General features: G+C 39.4%; 1 long non-coding RNA gene across 2 annotated transcripts in view; it reads right to left on the bottom strand.

Moving 5' to 3' along the window:
• LOC103170786 overlaps positions 1 to 20,804 on the bottom strand; it is a 168,839-nt gene extending 148,035 nt beyond the window's left edge. For both annotated transcript variants that reach the window (XR_003764303.1, XR_486400.2), the window contains exon 1: positions 20,534 to 20,804. This is a non-coding gene — a long non-coding RNA (uncharacterized LOC103170786). The remainder of the gene's footprint in view (positions 1 to 20,533) is intronic.
• Positions 20,805 to 21,510: the final 706 nt, after the last annotated feature.

Genomic DNA, 21,510 nt, shown 5'->3' with positions numbered 1-21,510 from the left:
TTGCCAGTTATTTAAATTTGGACAGAAAATAAATCAAAGCCAAGTATAGCTGCTTTTGTATTAGCTGCTACATCTGTTCTTTTCCCTTCTACTCTGCTTCTGCCGTGATCTCAAAATCAACATTTAATTTCAACTTTAACTCTTCCCCTTAATGAACTGAAACTTCAGAGAGATTACGCCTGGAGTTGTGAAAAAAAGAAAAATATACTCCTCTCCAGATGGTCTTCTCCCTGTCTCTAGTTTCATTTTTCATTTCATTCTTTATTTCACATTCAATCTCTAAGTTACTCTTACCCCTTAAAATAATATATATATATATATATATATATATATATAATTTTTCATTCAAGTTCACAGTCAGATGATTTTAAGTTGGTTGTGGGCAGGGAATTTGTCTGTTATAGTGTACTCTCCCAAAGACTTAGTACAGTGATTTGTACACTCACATACAATTGAATGAATAGAAAAGCAAAAGCAATACCTGATGGTTTTTACTTAGTCTCAATCTGGCAGAGATTTTCAACAGTGTCCTCTTATGCCAATAAAAAAAAGTTTGTTTTATATAAAACTAGTGTTCCCAGCTGTGCATATATTTCATTTGTATACTTTTCATGACTTAGGTGAGGAAAAGAACAGGCTCTCAAACAAATAGTGAGCTAGTGGAAATAGGCTTCTTGCCTCAGAATATTCTGAGATCAAACATCTCAGAGCAACAGTGCTGTAGCTAACCCATGGGGAATAGCAGCAAGGGTTGAGACAAGGAGTAAATAACAAACAGCTGTCCGAGGTGAGCAAAACTGGAAGAGCACCAGGTGTAGGATATTTAGCACATGGTCTCCAGCTGCTATTACTTTCTATGTACTGCCCTACCTGGACCCCCCCACCCGCCCACACTCCCTCCCCCCCTTTTCTCTTTCTATTACTAATTCCCTTAGTTGAAATTAAGAGTTATGCTTAGTCTAGCCATTGCAAAAGAAAAAAAAGGCAAAATGCCTGTCATTCACCTGTTTTATCAATGATAATTGTGGTTTGTTAATTGATTTCTATGTTATAAAAATAGTGGTTGGTATTTGTTAAGCGCTTGTTCTATGCAGAGCACTGTAGTAAGCAGTGGGGAAGGTATGAGTTAATCCACTCAGTAAAGCAGTCTCCATCCCACATGGGATTCACAGTTTTAGTATGAAGTAGAATAGGTTTTCCATCCCCATTTTATTGAGGAACAGAGAAGTTGTGTGACTTGCCCAAAGTCACATATCAGGTGAATGAGACAGACGGAATTAGAATCCAGGTCTTCTGACTCCTAAGTCTGTGCTCTTTCCACTAGGCAATGCTATTTCTGCTGTGTGAAGAGAAGAGAACTAGGAACTTTGGAAAGTAAAAAGAAATCACAGTCCCTACCCTTTTTGAGCAAACTGTTATGAAAGCTACTAAATTAGTTTTTGAATCCAAGCTTTTATTCCTATCTCTGCTTGTGTCTTGGGAATGGCAGGTAGCTAAAACAAGCCTCTTTTGACTACTTTGACTATCATAGCAATCAAGTGCTTCAAGAGAAGTAGCATGTCCTCCATAAAGCATGGGAGACCGGGGTTCTAATCCAGACTCCACCACTTGCTGGCTGTGTGATTTAAACAATTTTCAACTTCTCTATGCTGCAGTTTCCTCATTGGTAAAGTGGGATTAAAGACCCCATTCTTCCTCCCCTTTAGACTGAACTCCATGTCTGACAGGCACCGTGTCCAATCTGATGATCCTGTATGTACAGGGCTCAGCAAGCAAATATCAAAATTACCATCATTAATAACTGTCAGTCAAATGATGACATGACAGGATATTTTGGGGTAGACAAAACCCCATGACTGAATACTCAAAGCTAGAACTCATCCCTGAGCCAGAGCTACATGTAAGAGGGTGATATCTGGATTTAAGGGAAATAAGCCAGTTTATAGACCCAAGTCAGGGATTAGGGCATCAGTACTGAAGGAAATGGTCCAGGCAGCAGAGTGACATAAGTCAACAGCAAGACTCTTGGTTACCATGGTAACACAGTCATTTAAAATGAATAATTTGGATGATGTGACAAGGCCACACAAAGCATTATTGCTTAATCCATTTAATTGCGTGCTACATAGACAAGCATTATCATTAACAATAATAATGATTGGGATATTTGTTGAGCACTTTCTATGTGCCAAGCACTGAACTAAGTGTTGGGGTAGATACTAGATAATCAGGTACCATATGGGTCTCACAATCTAAGTAGGAGGGAGAACTGCTATTACTCCCCATTTTGCAGCCCAGAGAAGTTAGGTGACTTGCCCAAGGCATACAATAGGTATGCAGTGGAACCTGAATTAGAACCTAGGTCCTCTTGTTCCCAGGACTATGATCTTTCCACTAGACCACACTTCCTTTCATTATGGGGTCCTCAGGGACAGCATAGGGACAATACAGGATGGTTAGAAAATGTTGGCCTCATGGAAAAGAAGCCCAAAGGTCTTTTCAACTAAACTCGGAATGAATTTACGATCTTACATTCCTTCATCTCAAAGGGCATAAAACCTCTACTTAGCCACTGGTGAAAGACATAAAGCATTATGTGAACAAATCAATACCTTCTTTTGAACATCTTGCTGATGAGTCTCCCTTTAATAAGACCCTCACAAAAAAGGATATCAAACTTGTCTCTGGGATTTCTTTCACTTAAAATGTTCATCCTGAAACATTATGTAAAGCTGGTAATTTGAAGTCAAGTTTCAAGTCAAAGTCTTATAAAAATGCTACTTGTGCAATGCGATCTTCTGCTTCTTTTATTTATTAGCACTGAAACTGATAGCCTGAGAGAGTAACATAACTAATTCAGTAATGCTGAACAATTTTAAGCAAGGTGGGCACTGCTAAATTGGAAAAGATTAATCAGTTGCATATTACTTTTTGATAAAGCTTTCACAATAGCTATTTCTAATGCAGTAATATAACCAGCCACACACACTCATTTTAAATTCAGAGCTTTTGATGAGACTTTGTCAGTAATACAGGTATGCTATTGCTTCATAATGATCAAAATACATAAAATCCAGAGACATAACCTACAATAATGACTGGTAAACCAGGATTTGTAATGCCACATCTATCTAGCAATATGTCCAATTGCTGTAGGGAAGATAAGTCCCTCTTTTCCCTTTCTGCCCATCTCTCTGCCTTCACTGCTTACCAATCAGTGTCTTGTTAAAGCCCAAATCTCCACTTTGGCAGGGACTCATGAGTGAGTTAGCACCAATAGAGTAAGAATGGAAGGGACAGAGATCTCTTTGCTTCCTCCTAACTCTGTCTTGCCTTTGGTCAAAGGGAGAGAATCCTGTTCAGGTGCTCTCGACTTCCTATTCATAAACTCCTTTCAGTGGGGAGGGCTTCTTTTCTATAATCCCATCTTTCAGAGCCTAAACAGCTAAAAAAAGTCCCTAGGCTACAGGCACCCCTGGTCTCCATGGTGATGAAAGTGGCAACCAGCAGAACAGCAAGAAGAAGCATGACCAGGTCAGACCCTGATATTTGGGGGAAAAGAGATCGGTCACTGACAGATATCTGGTCACTGGATGATCCAATCAAATTAATCATATTCATTGAGCACTTTCTGTGTACAGTACACTGTACTAAGAACTTGGGAGAGTACGATATAGAGTTGGTAAACATTTTTCCTTCCCACAAGAAATTTCTGCTGGTCAAAATGCTCTGGTTGTGGGCAGGGAACATATCTACCTACTCTGTTGCACTGTACTCTCCCAAGGGCTTAGTACAGTGCTTGGCACCAAGCGTTCAATAAATACCACTGATTGAACAGTCTATCAGGGCAGTTGTGAAGCACCATTACTTCTAAGTTAACGTGGTTCCTTGGTTTGGATGGCTGCTGGTAGCGACCCATCACCCCTCTACCTGTTTATACCTTTGGGGTTTTGTCCAGAGAACTTAATCTCCCTAAAACTTTAGAATTCATTCATTCAATCGGATTTATTGAGCACTTACTTTGTGCACAGCACTAAGTGTTTGGGAGAATACAATATAAAAATCAACAGACACATTCCCCGTGTGGGAAGATATCCTAGGGATCTTCTCAGAGGTCTGCATGAATAGACTCAGATAATCTCAAATTGTTATAGAAAAGGAGAACTACAAGGATTTATAGCTAGAAGTTTTCAGGCTGAAATACTGGAATGTAGGAGATTAGATACTGTAAATGTCCCTAAAAATAATGGGGTCACAATAAATACCACTGACCTAAGATTTCTGGGGTAGGAGGAACATTTGTTTAAAGATTCAAGAAGGAAACATAGAAAGATGATGCCCTAGAGGATATTCAACTGACAAGTGATTGTTGCATGAGGATCTGAAGGATATATAAGAAACATGTTTTTACCTTAGTTTTAAAATGTTTGCTTCACAATTTTCATATAGTGTCACTATCTCTAAAGTTTACATTTCATTCCTGTACAAGCTACTTTCCTACAGCTATTGATGAGATCATATAAAACCACTTCCTTTGATATGTTGGTTGTAACAGGACTCAGTGCTGAGTGATGAGGCTATAAACACTCCTATATATTACAATAAAAACTTTTTCAAAAAAAAAAAAAGCACTATTCCCTCCAAATGGTGAATAGATTTTCCCTTCATTTCTGTCCTAAAGTTTGACCTCCCTGTTCTACTTTGATTGACATTAAAAGCTCTCTTTATTTATCTTTATCTTTTTTTACTCTGTGCCAGGCACTGTACTGAGAGCTGGAGTAGATATAAGCTTTTCAGGTTGGACAGAGTTTATGTCCCACATGGTGTTCACAATCTTATTCCTCATTTTACAGGTGAGGGAAATGAGGCACGGATAAGTTAAGTGACTTATCCAAGGTCACCCAGCAGCTGTGTCATAGGAGGGATTAGAACCCAGGTCCTTCTGACTCCCAGGCCCATGCTCTATCCATCCATCACACTGCTTATCATACAAATTATACCTCAATTTTTACACAATATATTTTTATGATTTGCATATTTTTTGAGCACTTATTTGGTTTCTTATGGGGGAGCAGGCAGGGAGAGATGTAGTCAACGTATTTATTGAGCCCTGACTGTGTGCAGAGCACTGTACTAAGCATTTGGGAGATTACAATACAACAGAGTTGTTGGACACATTCCCTGCCCACAGTGAGCTTAGAGTTTAGAGGATGAGCTTACTGTTTCAAACACCAAATAATGCAACCGACCAGGAGAAAAAAAATTGTATTCTTTTAATATCTTACCCCATACATACAATCGAATGGGCAGAATGTCCTGATGGGAATACTAAACTCATTGTGGGCAGGGAATATTTCTGTTATATTATTATATTGTACTCTCCCATGATCTTAATACAATGCTCTGCACACAGTAAGGGTTCAATAACTACGAATGATAACAACTCTCCCTGCCTGCTCTCACATAATAATAATAATGTTGGCATTTGTTAAGCGCTTACTATGTGCAGAACGCTGTTCTAAGCACTGGGGTAGATTTAGAGGGTAATCAGGTGGTCCCACCTGAGGCTCACAGTCTCAATCCCCATTTTCCACATGAGGTAACTGAAGCACAGAGAAGTTAAGTGATTTGCCCACAATCACACAGCTGACAAGTGGCAGAGCCAGGATTCAAACCCATAACCTCTGACTCCCAAGCCCGGCCTCCTTCCACTGAGCCACACTGCTTCTCTGACAAGAAACCAATGCTGAGATAACCCTGGAGAAAATTCTGTCCACAGTTTATGTCGGATTGTCAATGTTTGGAAGAGGCCCCTGAGCAAATAATCAAAGACAGTGTAGAGACACAATTTAGAAATAGATGATAAAAATCAATTGTATTTATTCAGTGTTTACTGCATACCATAACAGAGTTGGTAGACATGTTCTCTGCCCATGACAGGCTTATTGTCTAGAAGGGGAGGCAGACACGGATTGAAATAAATTACAGATATGAACGTGAGTGCTATGGGGCTGAAGGAAGAATGAGTAAAGGCTGCAAATCAAAGTGCAAAGGTGATGAAGAATAGAGTGAGAGAAGTGCTTGTTATGTGCACTCTCCCAAGCACTTAATACAGTGCTTTGCACAAAACGCTAAATAAGTACAGTTGAATGAATTGAAAGAAAAGAGGAAATGAGGGTTTAGTTGGGGAAGGCTGCTTGGAAGAGATTTAGTTTCATTAAGGTTTGGAATGTTGGGAGAGAGTTCATCTGTTGGATATGAAAAGGGAGGGAATTCCAGACCAGAGGTAAGACGGGGGGCAATCTCAGCGGCAAGAGAGAAGAGATCGAGGTACAGCGAGCAGGTTGGTATTAGAGGGATGAAGTAGGTTGTAGTAGGAAAGCAGCGAGTTAAGATAGGAGGGGGCAAGTTGATTGAGTGGTTTAAAGCCAGTGATAAGAAGTTTCTGCTTGATGTGGTGGTAGATGAGCAACCACTGGAGGTTTTTGAAGAGAAGAGAAAAATGGACTGAACAGTTTTTTAGAAAAATACATTCGGCAACTGATTGAATTATGCACCGGAGTGGGGAGATAGAGGAGGCAGGGAGTCAGCAAGGAGGCTGAGGCAATAATTAAGGTGGGATAAGGGCTAATAGGATGATGCTATATTGATTCATTCACTGCATTTCATTCAGAGTTCTCACTGGACTCTGGCCAAAAATTGTTTCATTTCAAGATGCTGAAGAGGAGGAAGGAAGTGTGGTTTTTCCACCAGCAGTTTAAATCGTGGGATTCGAAATCTGGTATAAATTTTAAATGGATAGATAACTATGGTACTTGGTAAGCACTTACTATGTTCCAAACAAACTAATAAATATGATCAAAGAAGATTCTAGGTGAAATTATTCACTAGTGTATGGATGTGTTCAAAAGGGGTTTGCCTGCTAGCAGAACCTTCAAGTAAAGATAAAGGCTGTTCAACTTAAATTGGACAATTTCAGTAAAAACCTCTAAAACAGTCATCAGGACAAGCTTCCACTTCTTCATCCTCTTGCTATACTTATCACTCCACAGCTTTTCATTTATTATTGTGATATTATGCTTTGCATTGCTTTAATAAGGATTAAACAGTAGCATTTATCATTATAATAGGTAACACATAAAGACACTTGATGTCACTTTCCCGAGGCTCCAGAATGGAACCCAATATATAAATTCTTGGTAAAAATATACCCTATGATACAATCACTCAAAAGAACAAAGCCCAGTTGCATCAAGGCTATACCTGCATTTTATAAAGATTTAGTCTTCTGACTGCTCTTTTCCCAGAGTTAGGAAAATACCAATTTCCATAGTTATTTGCATATTTTAATTTTTCATTTTAATCTTTTTAGTTAAGCCTGCCTGCTGATTTATCATCTTTTGCAGATTACCTACCCACATACCACACCCACATTTGTGCAAGACCAAAGTAACGAGAACTTTGACTTGATCAGAGTCCTAGTCACAGTTCTCTTTCCTATGTTGGGAATGTCTGTTAAAAAAACCTGACAAAAATGAAAAGATAAGAAAAATAGGACAAAATGCCCGGAAGATACAATAAATGAGAGGTAACTGCAAGAGCTAAATTTATCAAGTGCAGGAGACAAAAGGCTCACGAGGAACACAATCAATCTGTGAAAGCTACAATATAGATGAAGGGAAAAAAAAATTACCTGGCCTCAGAAAATGGTAGACAGAAGCAAAGGCCTGAAGCTAAGGAAGGAAATTGGTAGGGGAGAAGTCCTTGAAAATGTGGGTAGAGAAATAAAACAGGGAGGTAATCTCAACTCAAACACTGAAGGATTGGATGACAAATATATTACTAGGAAGATTAATGGAAAAGAAATTAAAGAAACTGGGTATAATGTCTTGCTATTTCATGTTCAGACTGGCTTAAAATAACTTCCAGATTATTTCAGATTGTTTACAAGTAGTTTCATTTACAGCTTGATTCCAAGTGTAAAGGCAAAGAGAGCAGGAAGAATGCTGTATTTGTGGCTTTCAAAATGTTTATCGTATGACTTTCTGAGGTAGTGGAAGGAGCATGGTTCTGGGAATCAAAGGAACTGGGTTATAATACTGCTCCACCCTTATTTGCTATGTGACCTTGGGCAAGCCATTTCATTTCTGTGCCTCAGTTCCCCCATCTGAAAAATGGATTCAATATCTCTTCTCCTTCCTATTAGACTGTGAGCCACTTGCAGGACAGGGACTGTGTCCAACCTGATAACCATATATCTATCCCAGCTCTTAGAACAGGGCTTGGCACAGAGTAAGTGCTTAAATACCATTAAAATACCAGTTATTACTATTTCCCAGTGTTCTGCTCTGGGAATGTTCAACTAGATTTCAATCAAAATGACTAGGTCTGTAATTACATCTGCTAATTTCATGCACAACTATTTAATTCATTTTAACAAAAAAAAAAAAAGAAAGTCTCTGGTACTATAACATGTCTATGTCATATACACTTGCTAATGTGCTGTTCACTGTGAAAGGAACTTAAAACATTTTTTCATGGAAATCTTATTAGAGTTCTTGTTTGCTGGAGTTTGGTTGCATAAGATGCTGTGGGCTGTATTAACAGAACTGTGTCTCTCAGGGGATTAGGAAATATAGTTGAGAAACCCCGTTTTGCTTAGAGTTAATTCCCCTGTTTCCTTTATATTTATTACTGTAGGGTTCTAAGAACCTACTAGCACATCTAGAGAAGCAGTGTGGCCTAGTAGATAGATCAAGCCTGGATGTCAGAAGGATCTGGGTTCTAATGCCAGCTCTGCCACTTGTCTGCTGTGTAACCTTGAGCAAGTCACTTTTGTGCCTCAGTTACCCCATCTGTAAAATGGGGATTAAGACGGTAAACCTCATGTGGGATTACCCGTATCTACCCCAGCGCTAAGAACAGTGCTCTGCACATAGTAAGTGCTTAACAAATACCAACATTATTATTACCAACTCCATTGTATCGTACTCTCCCAAATGCTTCGCGTAGTACACTGCACACGGTAAGCAATCGAATACCATTGATCGATTGAGACGTCAGCCTGGTGAAGAATACTCAGAATGGAGGTGATTGTCATGATAGGGACCTCGGGAAGATTGTGATGACAGTAACAACCATAGACAACACCAGGTATTGTGGGGTAGAGAAGCAATGTGGCTTAGTGGAAAAAGCACAGGCTTGGGAGTCAGAGGTCGTGGGTTCTAATCGCAGCTCCACCACTTGTCAGCTGTATGACTGGGAAAAATCACTTCACTTTTATGTGCTTCATCTGTAAAATGGGGGTTAAGACTGTGAGCCCCACGTGGGACAACCTGATTACCTTGTTTCTACCCCAGTGCTTAGAACAGTGCTTGGCGCATAATAAGTGCTTAACAAATACCATCCATATTATTACTTACTAATGCCTCAGTGCATTAGAAATCAGTCTTTACATACACACCTGGAAAGGGTTATGTCACATTTTCACACTGATCTACATCTTCACTCTTTTTCTAGACTGTAAACTCCCTCCGGGCAAGGAACATGTCTACCAACTCTGTTGTATTCTCCCAAACTCTTAATACAGTGTTCTGAACACAGTAAGCATTGCACTCAGTAAATACCACTGATGAACTAGTGAATATGTACTGATCCTTTCCTTCCCACTGTAGACTGTAAGCTCCCTGTGGGCAAAGTTCACTTCAACCAAGTTGCACTGAACTTTTCCAAGTGCTCAGTACAGTAAGCAGTGTTCCCTAGTGGAAAGAGCACAGGTTTGGGAATCAGAGGACCTTGGGCAACCCAATTAACCCTTCCATTCCTCTGTTACCTCATCTATATAATGGGGATTAAAGCTGTGAGCTTCTTGTGGTACATTGACTGTGTCCCACCTGATTAACTTGTATCTACCCCAGTGCTCAGTACAGTGCCTGGCACATAAGTGCTCAACAACTGCCATTAAAAAGTAAGAACTCAATAACAACATTGATCGATGCTTGGGTCTCTCAGGCAAATATAATTACTGACATTACAATTGGTATACAGATTTAGCAAAGCATGTCAGGTAAAATCCTCTATGATTAGTGAAGTCATCTTGGTGAAGGATACTAGAATATACCAACTTGAAAATAAATGGATTCAAGGTGTAGGTTGAGTAGGAACAGGGCCACCATGGCTGCTCATTATTTTGACATTTTTTCTAGAAAATGAAAGGTTTAAATGTGACTTGCATTAAGACACATGTTGAAGGTAAAAAATCAATAGTAGTATAGGTTAATTTGAGAAGGATCAAGGAAATTAAATTTGAGGAAATCTCTTCCCTTATTCATATGCAAGTCAGAGTACTCTAGAGTAAAGGTGCCAAACTCTTTGCCCACAGACTAAACATTACCCATTAACTTAAGTACCAAATTAGCAACCAAGAAAAAAAAGTCAGGGAAAAATCAGGGCTGTTCATTATTGCCGTGATGGAAGACTGTGCTGAAATAAGAAGTGGGTAAATATATGTGTTTGAGTCCACTGGGATATCCGTTAAAATGTGTCTACATATAACTTCTCCTTTACCCCAGCTCACCATCTTATTTCCTTCTGCTGTTCACCCATTGCACCAGAACATTTGGGAAGCAGCGTGGTCTAATGGATAGAGCATGGGCCTGGGTGTCAGAAGGAACTGGATTCTAACTCCAACTCCGCCGCTTGTCTGCTGTGTGATCTTGGGCACATCACTTCACTCCTCTGTGCCTCAGTTACCTCATCTGTAAAATGGAGATTAAGACTGTGAGCCCCACTTGGACTAGGACTCCATCCAAATTAATTAGTTTGTAACTACACCAGCACTTAGACCAGAAAGTGCTTAAGTACCATAATGGAAAACACCCCCCCCCCCACACACACTCTTCTCTGGTCCTTTTCCCAATGTCCTTTCCCAGTTCCCTTTCTCAAACAGGGTCCTTTTCCCAACTGCCTCTTTGCCAGGTGGTCTTGAGGACTAAGAAAAACCCTGCAGTAACTGCCTCATCTCTCCCCTACATCATGATGGATGCACACCATGAAAACTCTGGCAAATTAAATATCTATCAGTAAGAGAGAGATGGGGAAGAGTTGGAAGGGGAGGGAGGAGTTTTGTAAGAATGTAGTCCCATGTTATGCAAAAACCAGGCACAATCCCTCCTTGCAAAAACAAACAAAAATAACCTGTCTTAAATTGACATGACTCTAATGCATGATTCAACTCCAGGGAGAATTCAATTGTGGTTAGGACCCAAAAAATCAATGTACATAGCTACTCTAATCCACAAAGGGTTGCCATGGCAGCAACTTTCAGAACATTCTGTGATTTATGTGACTTTCTGTGATTTTTGTACAAAAATGCGGCAACAGAGTGCTGGTCCTGCCATCTCCAGCCATTATACACTTCTGGTCAAACAGATAACAGAAAAATGCTTAAAGAGTTTGTCGTTACCTCTCATATTTCTATTTAGTAGTTGGCACTGCTTCATAATGGATTTTATAAATTCTTCAGTTTTTATCTTTAAAGTTCAAACACTTCATTTGTAAGAATTTTGATTTGTGTGACTCTAGTATTCCATGATCCAGGATGACTTATGTCATTTTAATCATTTTATAAACGTTTGAAATAATAGCCCCAAACAAAACTTGTTTCTCAACAGTTACAATTCTGTATTTAAGATAACCTTTAAGACACCTTCTGATACTTCTACTCAATTTACCTTTTTATACCCTTTATGATTCATCCTTTAACTTTTTCACCTTTAAACAAAAAACTCGCTCCTGGTTGAAAAGTTTAATTTTTTTCTTGATAAAAATGTAATTTCAGTTTATCTCCACTGACATTTGAATGTGCTTGCATTCATTAAACATTCAGATTGTATAAATAATGCGATCTGTATTTTAACAAAGGGAGCTTTCATGGCTGAATAACTTCTTCACTTGGCATTATGACAGCAAGTGGAAATCAAAAGCCTTTCCATTTCAAAAATGTTCTGTATGAAAATATCTTTAGCAATGTAAAAAATCATTCTAAAAGGAGTGGTATCAAAGAGCACCTAAAATTAAAAGTGTAAATATTCTTGAGTAAACTGTTTCAATGACATTATAAATGCAATGAATCAATGATTTAAAATAAGTACAGAATTTTTTATAATTCTTGGTTTTCGTGTCAGTATCAATTGTATGGGCAGAACATTATATTAAGTGTTAGTCCTAACCCAAAATGGAGAATAATAATAATATCCAACACTGATAATAATAAAATTGCAGTATGTGTTAAGTGCTTAGTATGTGTCAAGCATTGTACTAAACACTGGGGCAGATAAAAGATATTCAGGGCAAAATTAGAGAAGCAGTGTGTCAGATAGATAGACCATGGGCCTGGGAGTCAAAAGGACCTGGGTTCTAATTCCAGCTCCACCATGTGTCTGCTGTGGACCTTGCATATGCCATTTAACTTCTCTGTGCCTCAGTTACCTCATCTGTAAAATAGGGATTAAGATTGTAAGGCCCCCATGTGGGATAGGGACTGTATCCAAACTGATTAGCTTGTATCTACCCCAGTGCTTAGTCCTAGCACAGAGTAAAACACACCATTAAAAAAGTCCTTGTCCCACATGGGATTGACCATCTAAGTGGGAAGGAGAACAGGTTGATGAGCAAGCGGAGGTATTGAGAAGTTAAGTGACTTGCCAAAGGTTACACAGCAGGCAAGTATTGGATTCAGTATTAGAACTCAGGTCCTGTGACTCCCAGGACCACATTCTTTCCACGAGGCAATTATTTAAAGGGAGCACAGCTTCCAAATGAGGCTAAAATGAAAGATGAGGATTCACCAGTTTGGAAAGGAGGAATCATAGTAAGTTAAAAACAAAACAAAATGAATGGTGGGCCTGTGCAATTTTATATCACAGAAATGTATATAGCAGAAAATATCAGTGAATTCAAGAGGGCTTTCGATAAATTTGTGGATGAGAGGTTCAATCTGCCCTTCCCTCTCCATCCAAACTGCTACCATGCTCATCCAAGCCCTTATCCTATCCTTCCTTGACTATTGCACTTGCCTCCCTGCTCACCTCCCAGGCTCCTGTCTCTCCAGACTCCAGCCCAAACTTCGCTCGGCTGCACAAAACGCTTTTCAACAAAAATGTTTAGCCCATGTCTCCCCCTCAAGAACCTCCAATGGTCACCCATCCAACAGAAACTATCATAGGATTCAAATCCTTCATTCAGCTCTCCCCATCCTACTTCAGCTTACTGATCTACTACAGCTCAGCCCACACAATCTGCTCCTCTAGCACCAGCTCATTCATTATGCTCAGGTCTCATCCCCCTAACTTGGAACTCCCTCCCAAATCCATATCTGCCAGACCACCCTTTTTTCCACCTTCAAAGCATTATTAAGGTCACGTCTCCTCCAAAAGGTCTTCCCTGATTAAGTCCCCTGTTTCCTGACTCCCTGTCTTTTCTGTGTCATCTATGCACTTAGACCTGTGATCTTTGGACATTTGATATTTTGCCCTACTCCAAATCCCACATTTTAAAATTATATATTATAAATTACTTATTTAATGTCAGTCTCCCCTTCTAAGCTGTAAGCTCGTTGGGGCAGGGAACGTATCCATTAATTCTGCTGCATTGTACTCTCCAGAGCACTGTACAGTGCTCTGCACCTCAAAAGCACTCAGCAAATGCTGAGATTGATTGATTGACTGCTGAGAATGATCACTAGAGGGAAGATTAAGACTGTAATAATAATAATAACGATGGTATTTGTTAAGTGCTTACTATGTGCCAAACACTGTTCTAAGCACTGAGGGGGATACAAGGTAATCAGGTTCTCCCATGTAAGGCTCACAGTCTTAATCCCCATTTTACAGATGAGGGAAGTGAGGTAGAGAAGTTAAGTGACTTGCCCAAAGTCACATAGCTGATAAGTAGCAGAGCCAGAATTAGAATCCACGACCTCTGACTTCCAAGCCCGTGCTCTTTCCACTGAGCCATGCTGCTGTAGATTGAAAGTTAGAAATGTTAGATTTCTAAAGTTAATAATTGTATTTGTTAAGCACTTACTGTGTCAAGTACTATAAGTGCTGAGGTAGATACAAGAAAATCATGTTGGACATAGTCCCTGCCCACAGTCTAAGTGGGAGGGAGAAAAGGGATTGAATCCCCACTTTACAGTTGAGGAAACTGAGGCACAGAGAAGTTAAGTGACTTGCCCGAGGTCACATGGCTGGCAGATGGTGGAGCTGGGATTAGAACCCAGATCCTCTGACTCCAGGGCTCATGCTCCTTTCACTCGACCATGCTGCTCCTGCAACTTAGGATGGATATCAAGGAGTGAGATGTGTTTTTCCTGTCACCGTCTTGAATTGATGATTTAATGGACCACTGTCTTAACCCAGTAATGCCATTTCTTTTGGCCTTATGTTCTGATCACTTCTTTGGTTAGAGGGACATATCAGCAAAAAACTACTCAAAAACACTACTAGATTGTAAATTTCTTGAGGGCAATAATAATGTTGGTATTTGTTAAGTGCTTACTATGTGCAGAGCACTGTTCTAAGCACTGGGGGAGATACAGGGTAATCAGGTTGTCCCACGTGAGGCTCACAGTTAATCCCCATTTTACAGATGAGGGAACTGAGGCACAGAGAAGTTAAGTGACTTGCCCACAGTCACATAGCTGACCAGTGGCAGATCCAGGATTCAAACTCATGACTTCTGACTCCCAAGCCCGGGTTCTTTCCACTAAGTCACGCTGCATCTGCCAACTCTACTGTATAACTCTTTCCCAAACCGTTAGCATAGTGCACCATGAAAAGTAAGCACTTAGAAAATACTATTGAATGGTGTGGCAAAATGAACTGAAGTTGTAGAAACACGTGTGACATATGTTCAGTAAAGAATGATCTTTAAAATATATACAGGGTGGTTTGTGAGCAACAGAAGCAAACACCAACAGAATCTCCCCATCTGTAGCACCATCTTCGTACCACAAGACAGGTAAAGATATAGAGAGAGAGCTAAACTAGGTTAATGCTAATGACTGTCAACATGCTTTGAAAAGCTTAACTGAATTAGTTAAGATATAGATATGGTACTAATTAATAGTCATGAGGCAGAAGTGGATTTCCTCTCTTTCTTTCCATTGGATAAAAGTTCCCGTTAGAGCATTTGAATTTTTAGAAGAATTATAATGGAGCTAATTAACTAGCATCTCAGTAGCCTGAAGCTTGTTTGGAGGGTGAACAGATGCAGTCTTAGGGGCCAAATGACATTCTGTTGTCATCAGTAGCTGATTGCCTTCCTTTTTAGACAAATGCGCTTTGTCAGAACCGAATAAACTCATCACCAACTTCTCAGAGAGATATAAAGTCAAAGGTACAAGAAAGATAAAAGGGGTAATTTGGTTTGACTCAACCCTGTCTTATACTTCATGTTCAAATATTTGCAAAGTGCTATCAGATAATTACCAATTACTAATTATTGAGCACTAGGTGTGCAGAGCACTATATTATATATGATACAGCTTTTTTTGTGAATGGCATTTGTTAAGTGCTTACGATGTGCCAGGCACTCACTATACTAAGCCCTAGGTAGATACAACCTAAAGAGGTTGGACCCATTCCATGTTACATGTGGGGTTGGCTCACAACCTTAATCCCCATTTAAACAGATTAGGTAACTGAGGCACAGATAAATTAAAGTGATAGTAATATGAAAGTATTATAGAGTTAGTAAGCAAGATCCTGCCCTAAAGGGTTTTATAATCTAATGGGGAATACAGATGCTAAAATAATATACAAGGAAGAAGGATATGTCTGAGTTAGGGCTAAAGTAATAGGGTTTACGTATAAGATAATGGAAAGGTTGTGTTTCTAAAGGCGATATATTCCTTTAAAAAAGCCAACATTTTCTCTGTATTCATTCTAAGCTAAATATACATCCTCGTTGCCTGGGATAAGTGTACGTTTCTGTGAGAGAGCCCTGCAAAGATTTAGAATAAAAATGATAAAGATTATTCTGGAATCAGGATTATCTTGGATAAAGCAGACTTCCAGATTGTCTTTTAATGTTTTAATGTTTTGAATTGAGCATGCCCAAGCACAAAGAAATCTATGTGCAGTATATGCCCTTCAGTTTCCAGGATCAAATACCAAATTGATGATGGGATTTTCATTTTGAACATTCTAGAATGGTGAAGCACTTTAAGGCAGTCATTTTCAGTTCTACCCTCCCTCTTGGACACTTCCACCTTGGACAGTGGTCACTGAGAGGATAAAACAGAGATACAGAAATGTAGACTTGTATCCTATATCCTGGTTTTCTACAAAATATTAAGGTCAGCCTACCATCTTCATAGCCCATCGCCTTTCCCTTGCTACTCCTCATCCCCACCTTCCTCCCACAAATACATATAATCCTGGTATTTGCCTTCAAACTTCTGTTCACAGCAAGTGATGATTAAACTGTTTTTAAGAAATTCCAGGAAGGGTGAGTAGCAAAAGCAGTTTAGCTTCAAAGAAGCTTTTGTAGCATTAAGTAACTTCCTTAGAGTGCCCATTTATTTTTAGGTGTCAATAATAAGAACTTGCCCATAGAGGAGGAATGGAATTGAGTTTTAAGGTTTGTTTCACAGAATAAAGCAATCTCTCTTTTCAATTCCTTGTAATGTCCAATCTGGAAGGTGTTTCTAAATTGTTCTTTAAAGAAATCTATCAACTCTTCTAATATTTTTACCTCTTCTGTTTACATCTGTGCTACAAAAGCCCACCAAGAGGCATAGTGCATTTTCTCATGTTCCATCCACAGGAGAAGTATTAGCATTTGATTAAATGATAAGGAAATACTTTAAGGACAAATGAAGCTAGATAAATCGATCATTTGTATTTTCAAGTCATGGATTTATAAGCTGGACAGTTCTCATAAAAAACAAAACAAAAAACAAAACACTAGTTCTTTGTGTTCTCGCCAGTGAAGGTTTAATAGAAGCCCTGGATGGAGAAGATTACTTTTTTAAGAGCACATTTTTAACACAATATTTTCTGAAGTAATATTACCAACTACAAAATGTGTTTTACGATGAAGTTAATTTAGTAGTAAATCCTCTCGTTGATTAGTCAATTCCAAAATAAACCCCAAACAGCTATATAAGAATTGTGGCAAAAGCCATTATTTTGACAGAAGACTTCTACAATGCTTGGATGTTAAAAATGATATTCCGGCCTTCAGTTAAAGTTCACACTTTTGAAACAGAGAGAAGACTCCAATACAGTCTTCGGGTTTCTCTGCCTACAAAATATCTCTCTTGTTCTCTTTCCAAATGAGCCTAAGTGGTAAAGTAGTAGCACTTATTTAATATCTACCTGGTGTAGTATGCCACTTTACACAAGGTCTTTGGGAAATAACAAAAAGACCCATTTTTGGACACAAAGAGCTTACCCTTATTCTGGGTGCCACTGAACAATGCTGGAATACATTTTGTCAAAAGTAATGTTTATTGCATCACACTTTCAATAACTGGATCAATAAGTGGACAAGCGATAATAATAATAATAATGTTGGTATTTGTTAAGCGCTTACTATGTGCCGAGCACTGTTCTAAGCGCTGGGGTAGACATAGGGGAAGCAGGTTGTCCCACGTGGGGCTCACAGTCTATGATAAGTGAGAAGCAGTAGGGGCTAGTGGAAAGAGCTCGGGCCTGAGATTCAAAAGGACCTGGGTTCTAATTCTGACTCCACCCCTTGTCTGCTGTGTGACGTTGGACAAGTCAGTAACTGAGGTAACTGTTATGCTTCAGTTACTTCATCTGTAAAATGCGGATTAAGGTAGACTGTGAGCCGGTCATCGGTCAGGGATTGTATCTACTGCCGAATTAGACATTCCAAGTGCTTAGTACAGTGCTCTGCACATAATAAGCACTCAGTAAATACTTGAATGAATTAAGATAGTGAACCCCATGAGCGACATGTCCTGTGTCCAACCTGATTAACTTGTATCTACCACAGTGTTTAATACAGTGCCTGGGACATGGTAAGTGCTTAAATAAAGTGAGGTAACATGATATCAAAATAACTAATCTTTGGTGATTATGAGAAGTAGCTTGCTCTAGTGGAAAGAGTATGGACCTAGAAGTCAGAAGACCTGAGTTTTCCCACCAGAACCACACATACTTTCTCTTTCTTCCACCTTTTCTCCTGCCTTCCAAACTAAAATTTGGTATTTTGGCTGCAGTTCATATAATAAATATGGATATCTTTTTGAGTACTTCAATTTGATTCAGATCCAGAACATTGAAAAGGAAAATTAAGAGGGTTTGGGGGGACATCGTGTTTGTTAGCAGGGAAGGAGGATAGATTAAAGCTTGCAAAATAAAGGTTCAACCATTGAGACAAAACTCCTTGGAAAATTAGAACACTGGTAAAACACTAAGGACTAGTTTTTTTCAGCACAATTACCATAGTGAAGTTTATCTAAAAGGCTATCTGTAAGTTATTAAATTTGATATCAGCATACACACTTTATCTTCATAATTATGTTCTTAAGTTACAGGGAAAGAAGAGAAATGAGATAGTAAGCACTTTGTACAGTAATCAGTTTATTCAGCAGTCACACTGAAAATAATTTTTCAGTTCAACAGTAAACTGAAAGCAATTTTGCTTTTTTAATTTCACTGACCAGAAAAATCTTTTAAAGTCATTGGACTTTTAGCTATATGGATTTATTTAGACTGTAAACTCATTATGGGCAGGGATCGTCTAACAACTGTGTTGTATTTTACTCTACCAAGCACTTATCCTGATTGTATATTACCACGAAATTCTACCTGGCAGTCTCCTAATGATACAGTGGCCTTTTTGATTTCATTTTTTTGTCTTGTCATCTATTATTGCACTGTTGAAAAGTCTATCTTTAATGGTTCTGCAATAGCACTGAGTTTCATGATGACAGTGAAGATCTTTGGTTGTGCAAAGGATTTCAGTGTTGCAGTTGGATAAAATTTACTCAATCAAGTGAGTCATCTCCATGCACAATCAACCACCAACAGAAATTCTTGAATGAAGCCTCCAAATTTTTGTTAATGGACAGAAAAGCACCTAAGCCTAGTGGAACAAGCCTGAGCCCCAAGAGACCTGGGTTCTAATCTAGTCACTCAAGCAGTATGACTCAGTGGAAAGAACCCGTGTTTGGGAGTCAGAGGTCGTGAGGTCGAATCCCAGCTCTGCCACTTGTCAGCTGTGTGACTTTGGGTACGTCACTTAACTTCTCTCTGCCTCAGTGACCTCATCTGTAAAATGGGGATTAACTGTGAGCCTCATGTGGGACAACCCGATTACCCTGTATCTACCCCAGTGCTTAGAACAGTGCTCTGCACATAGTAAGTGCTTAATACTAACATTATTATTAATCCTGCTCCATTTGTCTGACGTGTGACCTTGAGCAAATCATTTCACTTCTCTATGCCTCAGTCACCTCATATGTAAAATATGAATTAAGCCTGTGCGCCCCATGTGGGACAGGGTCTATGTCCAACTTGATTAACTTGTACCTACCCCAGCACACAGAACAGCACTTGGCACTTAGTAAACGCTTAACAAATACCATTATTACCATCATTAGGTGTTTTTCTGGTTCTGAGCTAATGAGGGGGGAGAAGGACTATAGGCAGCACAACTTGTCAAGGAGCTGGCAGATTCCCAGCTATGGCAACCCAGACTGGGATCCCTCCTGCCCTGCCTTGGGTTCAACTCCAGAAGCATCTGCACACTCTTTGGTTTTGAAGAAAACCATATTTGTGGGCATCCTCAGTCTGCTCCTTGCACATGAGTCCCATCCTCCTACAGAACTCCATGGAAAGTTCCATCTACATCTTACCTGACACCATCCCCTCCTTGGAAGATCAGGTGACTGAGTAACTATGAGCTAGTTGATCAAAGGCAATCGTAAATCACCTATCATATCATCTTGAAGGATTTTCACCTGAATAATACTTCAGAGAGCAAAAAGCACCAACCCCATTGTGAAACCTAATGAAAATAAATCTCCCCTCAGAAAGAACAGATGAGCCTCAGCCCTGAGACTTCAGAACTGAGAAGCTGAGAGGAAGAATTGATTCCAGTGATAGTGGCTTATGCTGGACCACTTACATTCTTTGCTTCTCCCAGTCATATTTCGCACTGTAGTCCACAATGCCACAAGATAGTATGCAGGATCGGATGGAGTATATTGCAAACACATACATCTTCTCCCATATTAGCCAACTACAGGCAGAACTGAGACTAGAACCCAGGTCTCCTGATTCCCAGTACAGTGCTCTTTTCCACTTAACAGCCCACTTCAAAACACAAACAATTTTAACACAGAACACATAACTAATAGACTACCCTGACCTACAAAAGGCTCACTATATACCTTACTGAACTTGCAGCACAACAAACACCCAGTTCACACAAATGTAATACTCTAGTACACAAACAAAGCACAACCACCCCTCCTAAATGACTGAATACTCACCCTCTCAAACGTTCACTGTGTTTCTCTTCAGAAAGCTGCAATCTCTTAGTGCTAAACCAGTGGGAAACTCTGGGGTGAGCTTTTCTTCCTTCTTCAGCAGTTAGATGGTAGATTCAATTGGGAAGCCCCAGAGAGGAGTCAGAGTGGAACAGCCAAGTTCTAGTTTGAGGAGGGAAAGGGAGGATTTAAGTGAATTTTTTCCAAATTAGTACTAGGTCTGGGTGTTAGACCTTAAGGAGCAAGCCTTCTCCACTAGGCAATTAGTGTTAAGAGAGGAAAAAGCGAGAAAGAAAGAACCCAGCTGATGGGACTGGCTTCCTTTTTAACTAATTATGTAGTAGTCACCAGGTGGAACCAATTAAGTGATTATGGTAATAGCAGCACGTGTCTCAGTAGGTCTTTACTGACTAAGGATTCCGAATAAATGTTAACCCATTTACAGAGATGCTACATACATTTTCTAAGTAACCTTGCTAAACTGAGAAGCAAGATTAACCACTGCCTCTAGCTAACTCTCTCAATCTTTCTTTCATAGCTCTATAATCCATCTTTTTTTGTCTTAAATTCGCAGGACTGCAGCCCTCCTGTCATTCCTCCTCCTCATAAATAGCAGGAAATGATTCTGAGGTTTAGGATCCCATATATATTGGCCAGTAAAAGCAGAGGCAATGGAGTCAGATAGATGGATGTGAATTAATCTGAATGACCTGTGTTTTTGAATTTCCTGTGCTGTTCGCTTTTAAAGTTTTAGAACATTTTTTTTTCCTTCCAACTGCAGCAAAAATCTGCATCTCTCTACATGAATAGTAGATAGGGTCTGGGTAATTTTTTTTCTCTGACAAATGTCAGGACTCAAGATCGATTGGGCATAACCGGAATTTTGGAATTTTGGGTCATGCTTATTTATGTTTTTCATCTTGATTTTCAATAGGTTCTATTTGACAGTACAATGCATTGCACTGAACATTTGGGGATTT

This window comes from Ornithorhynchus anatinus, chromosome 14, assembly GCF_004115215.2.
Source record: "Ornithorhynchus anatinus isolate Pmale09 chromosome 14, mOrnAna1.pri.v4, whole genome shotgun sequence".
In the NCBI taxonomy this organism is placed as follows: Eukaryota; Metazoa; Chordata; class Mammalia; order Monotremata; family Ornithorhynchidae; genus Ornithorhynchus; species Ornithorhynchus anatinus.
Note: the sequence above shows the minus strand (reverse complement) of the source record. Positions and strands in the feature narration are given on the sequence as shown.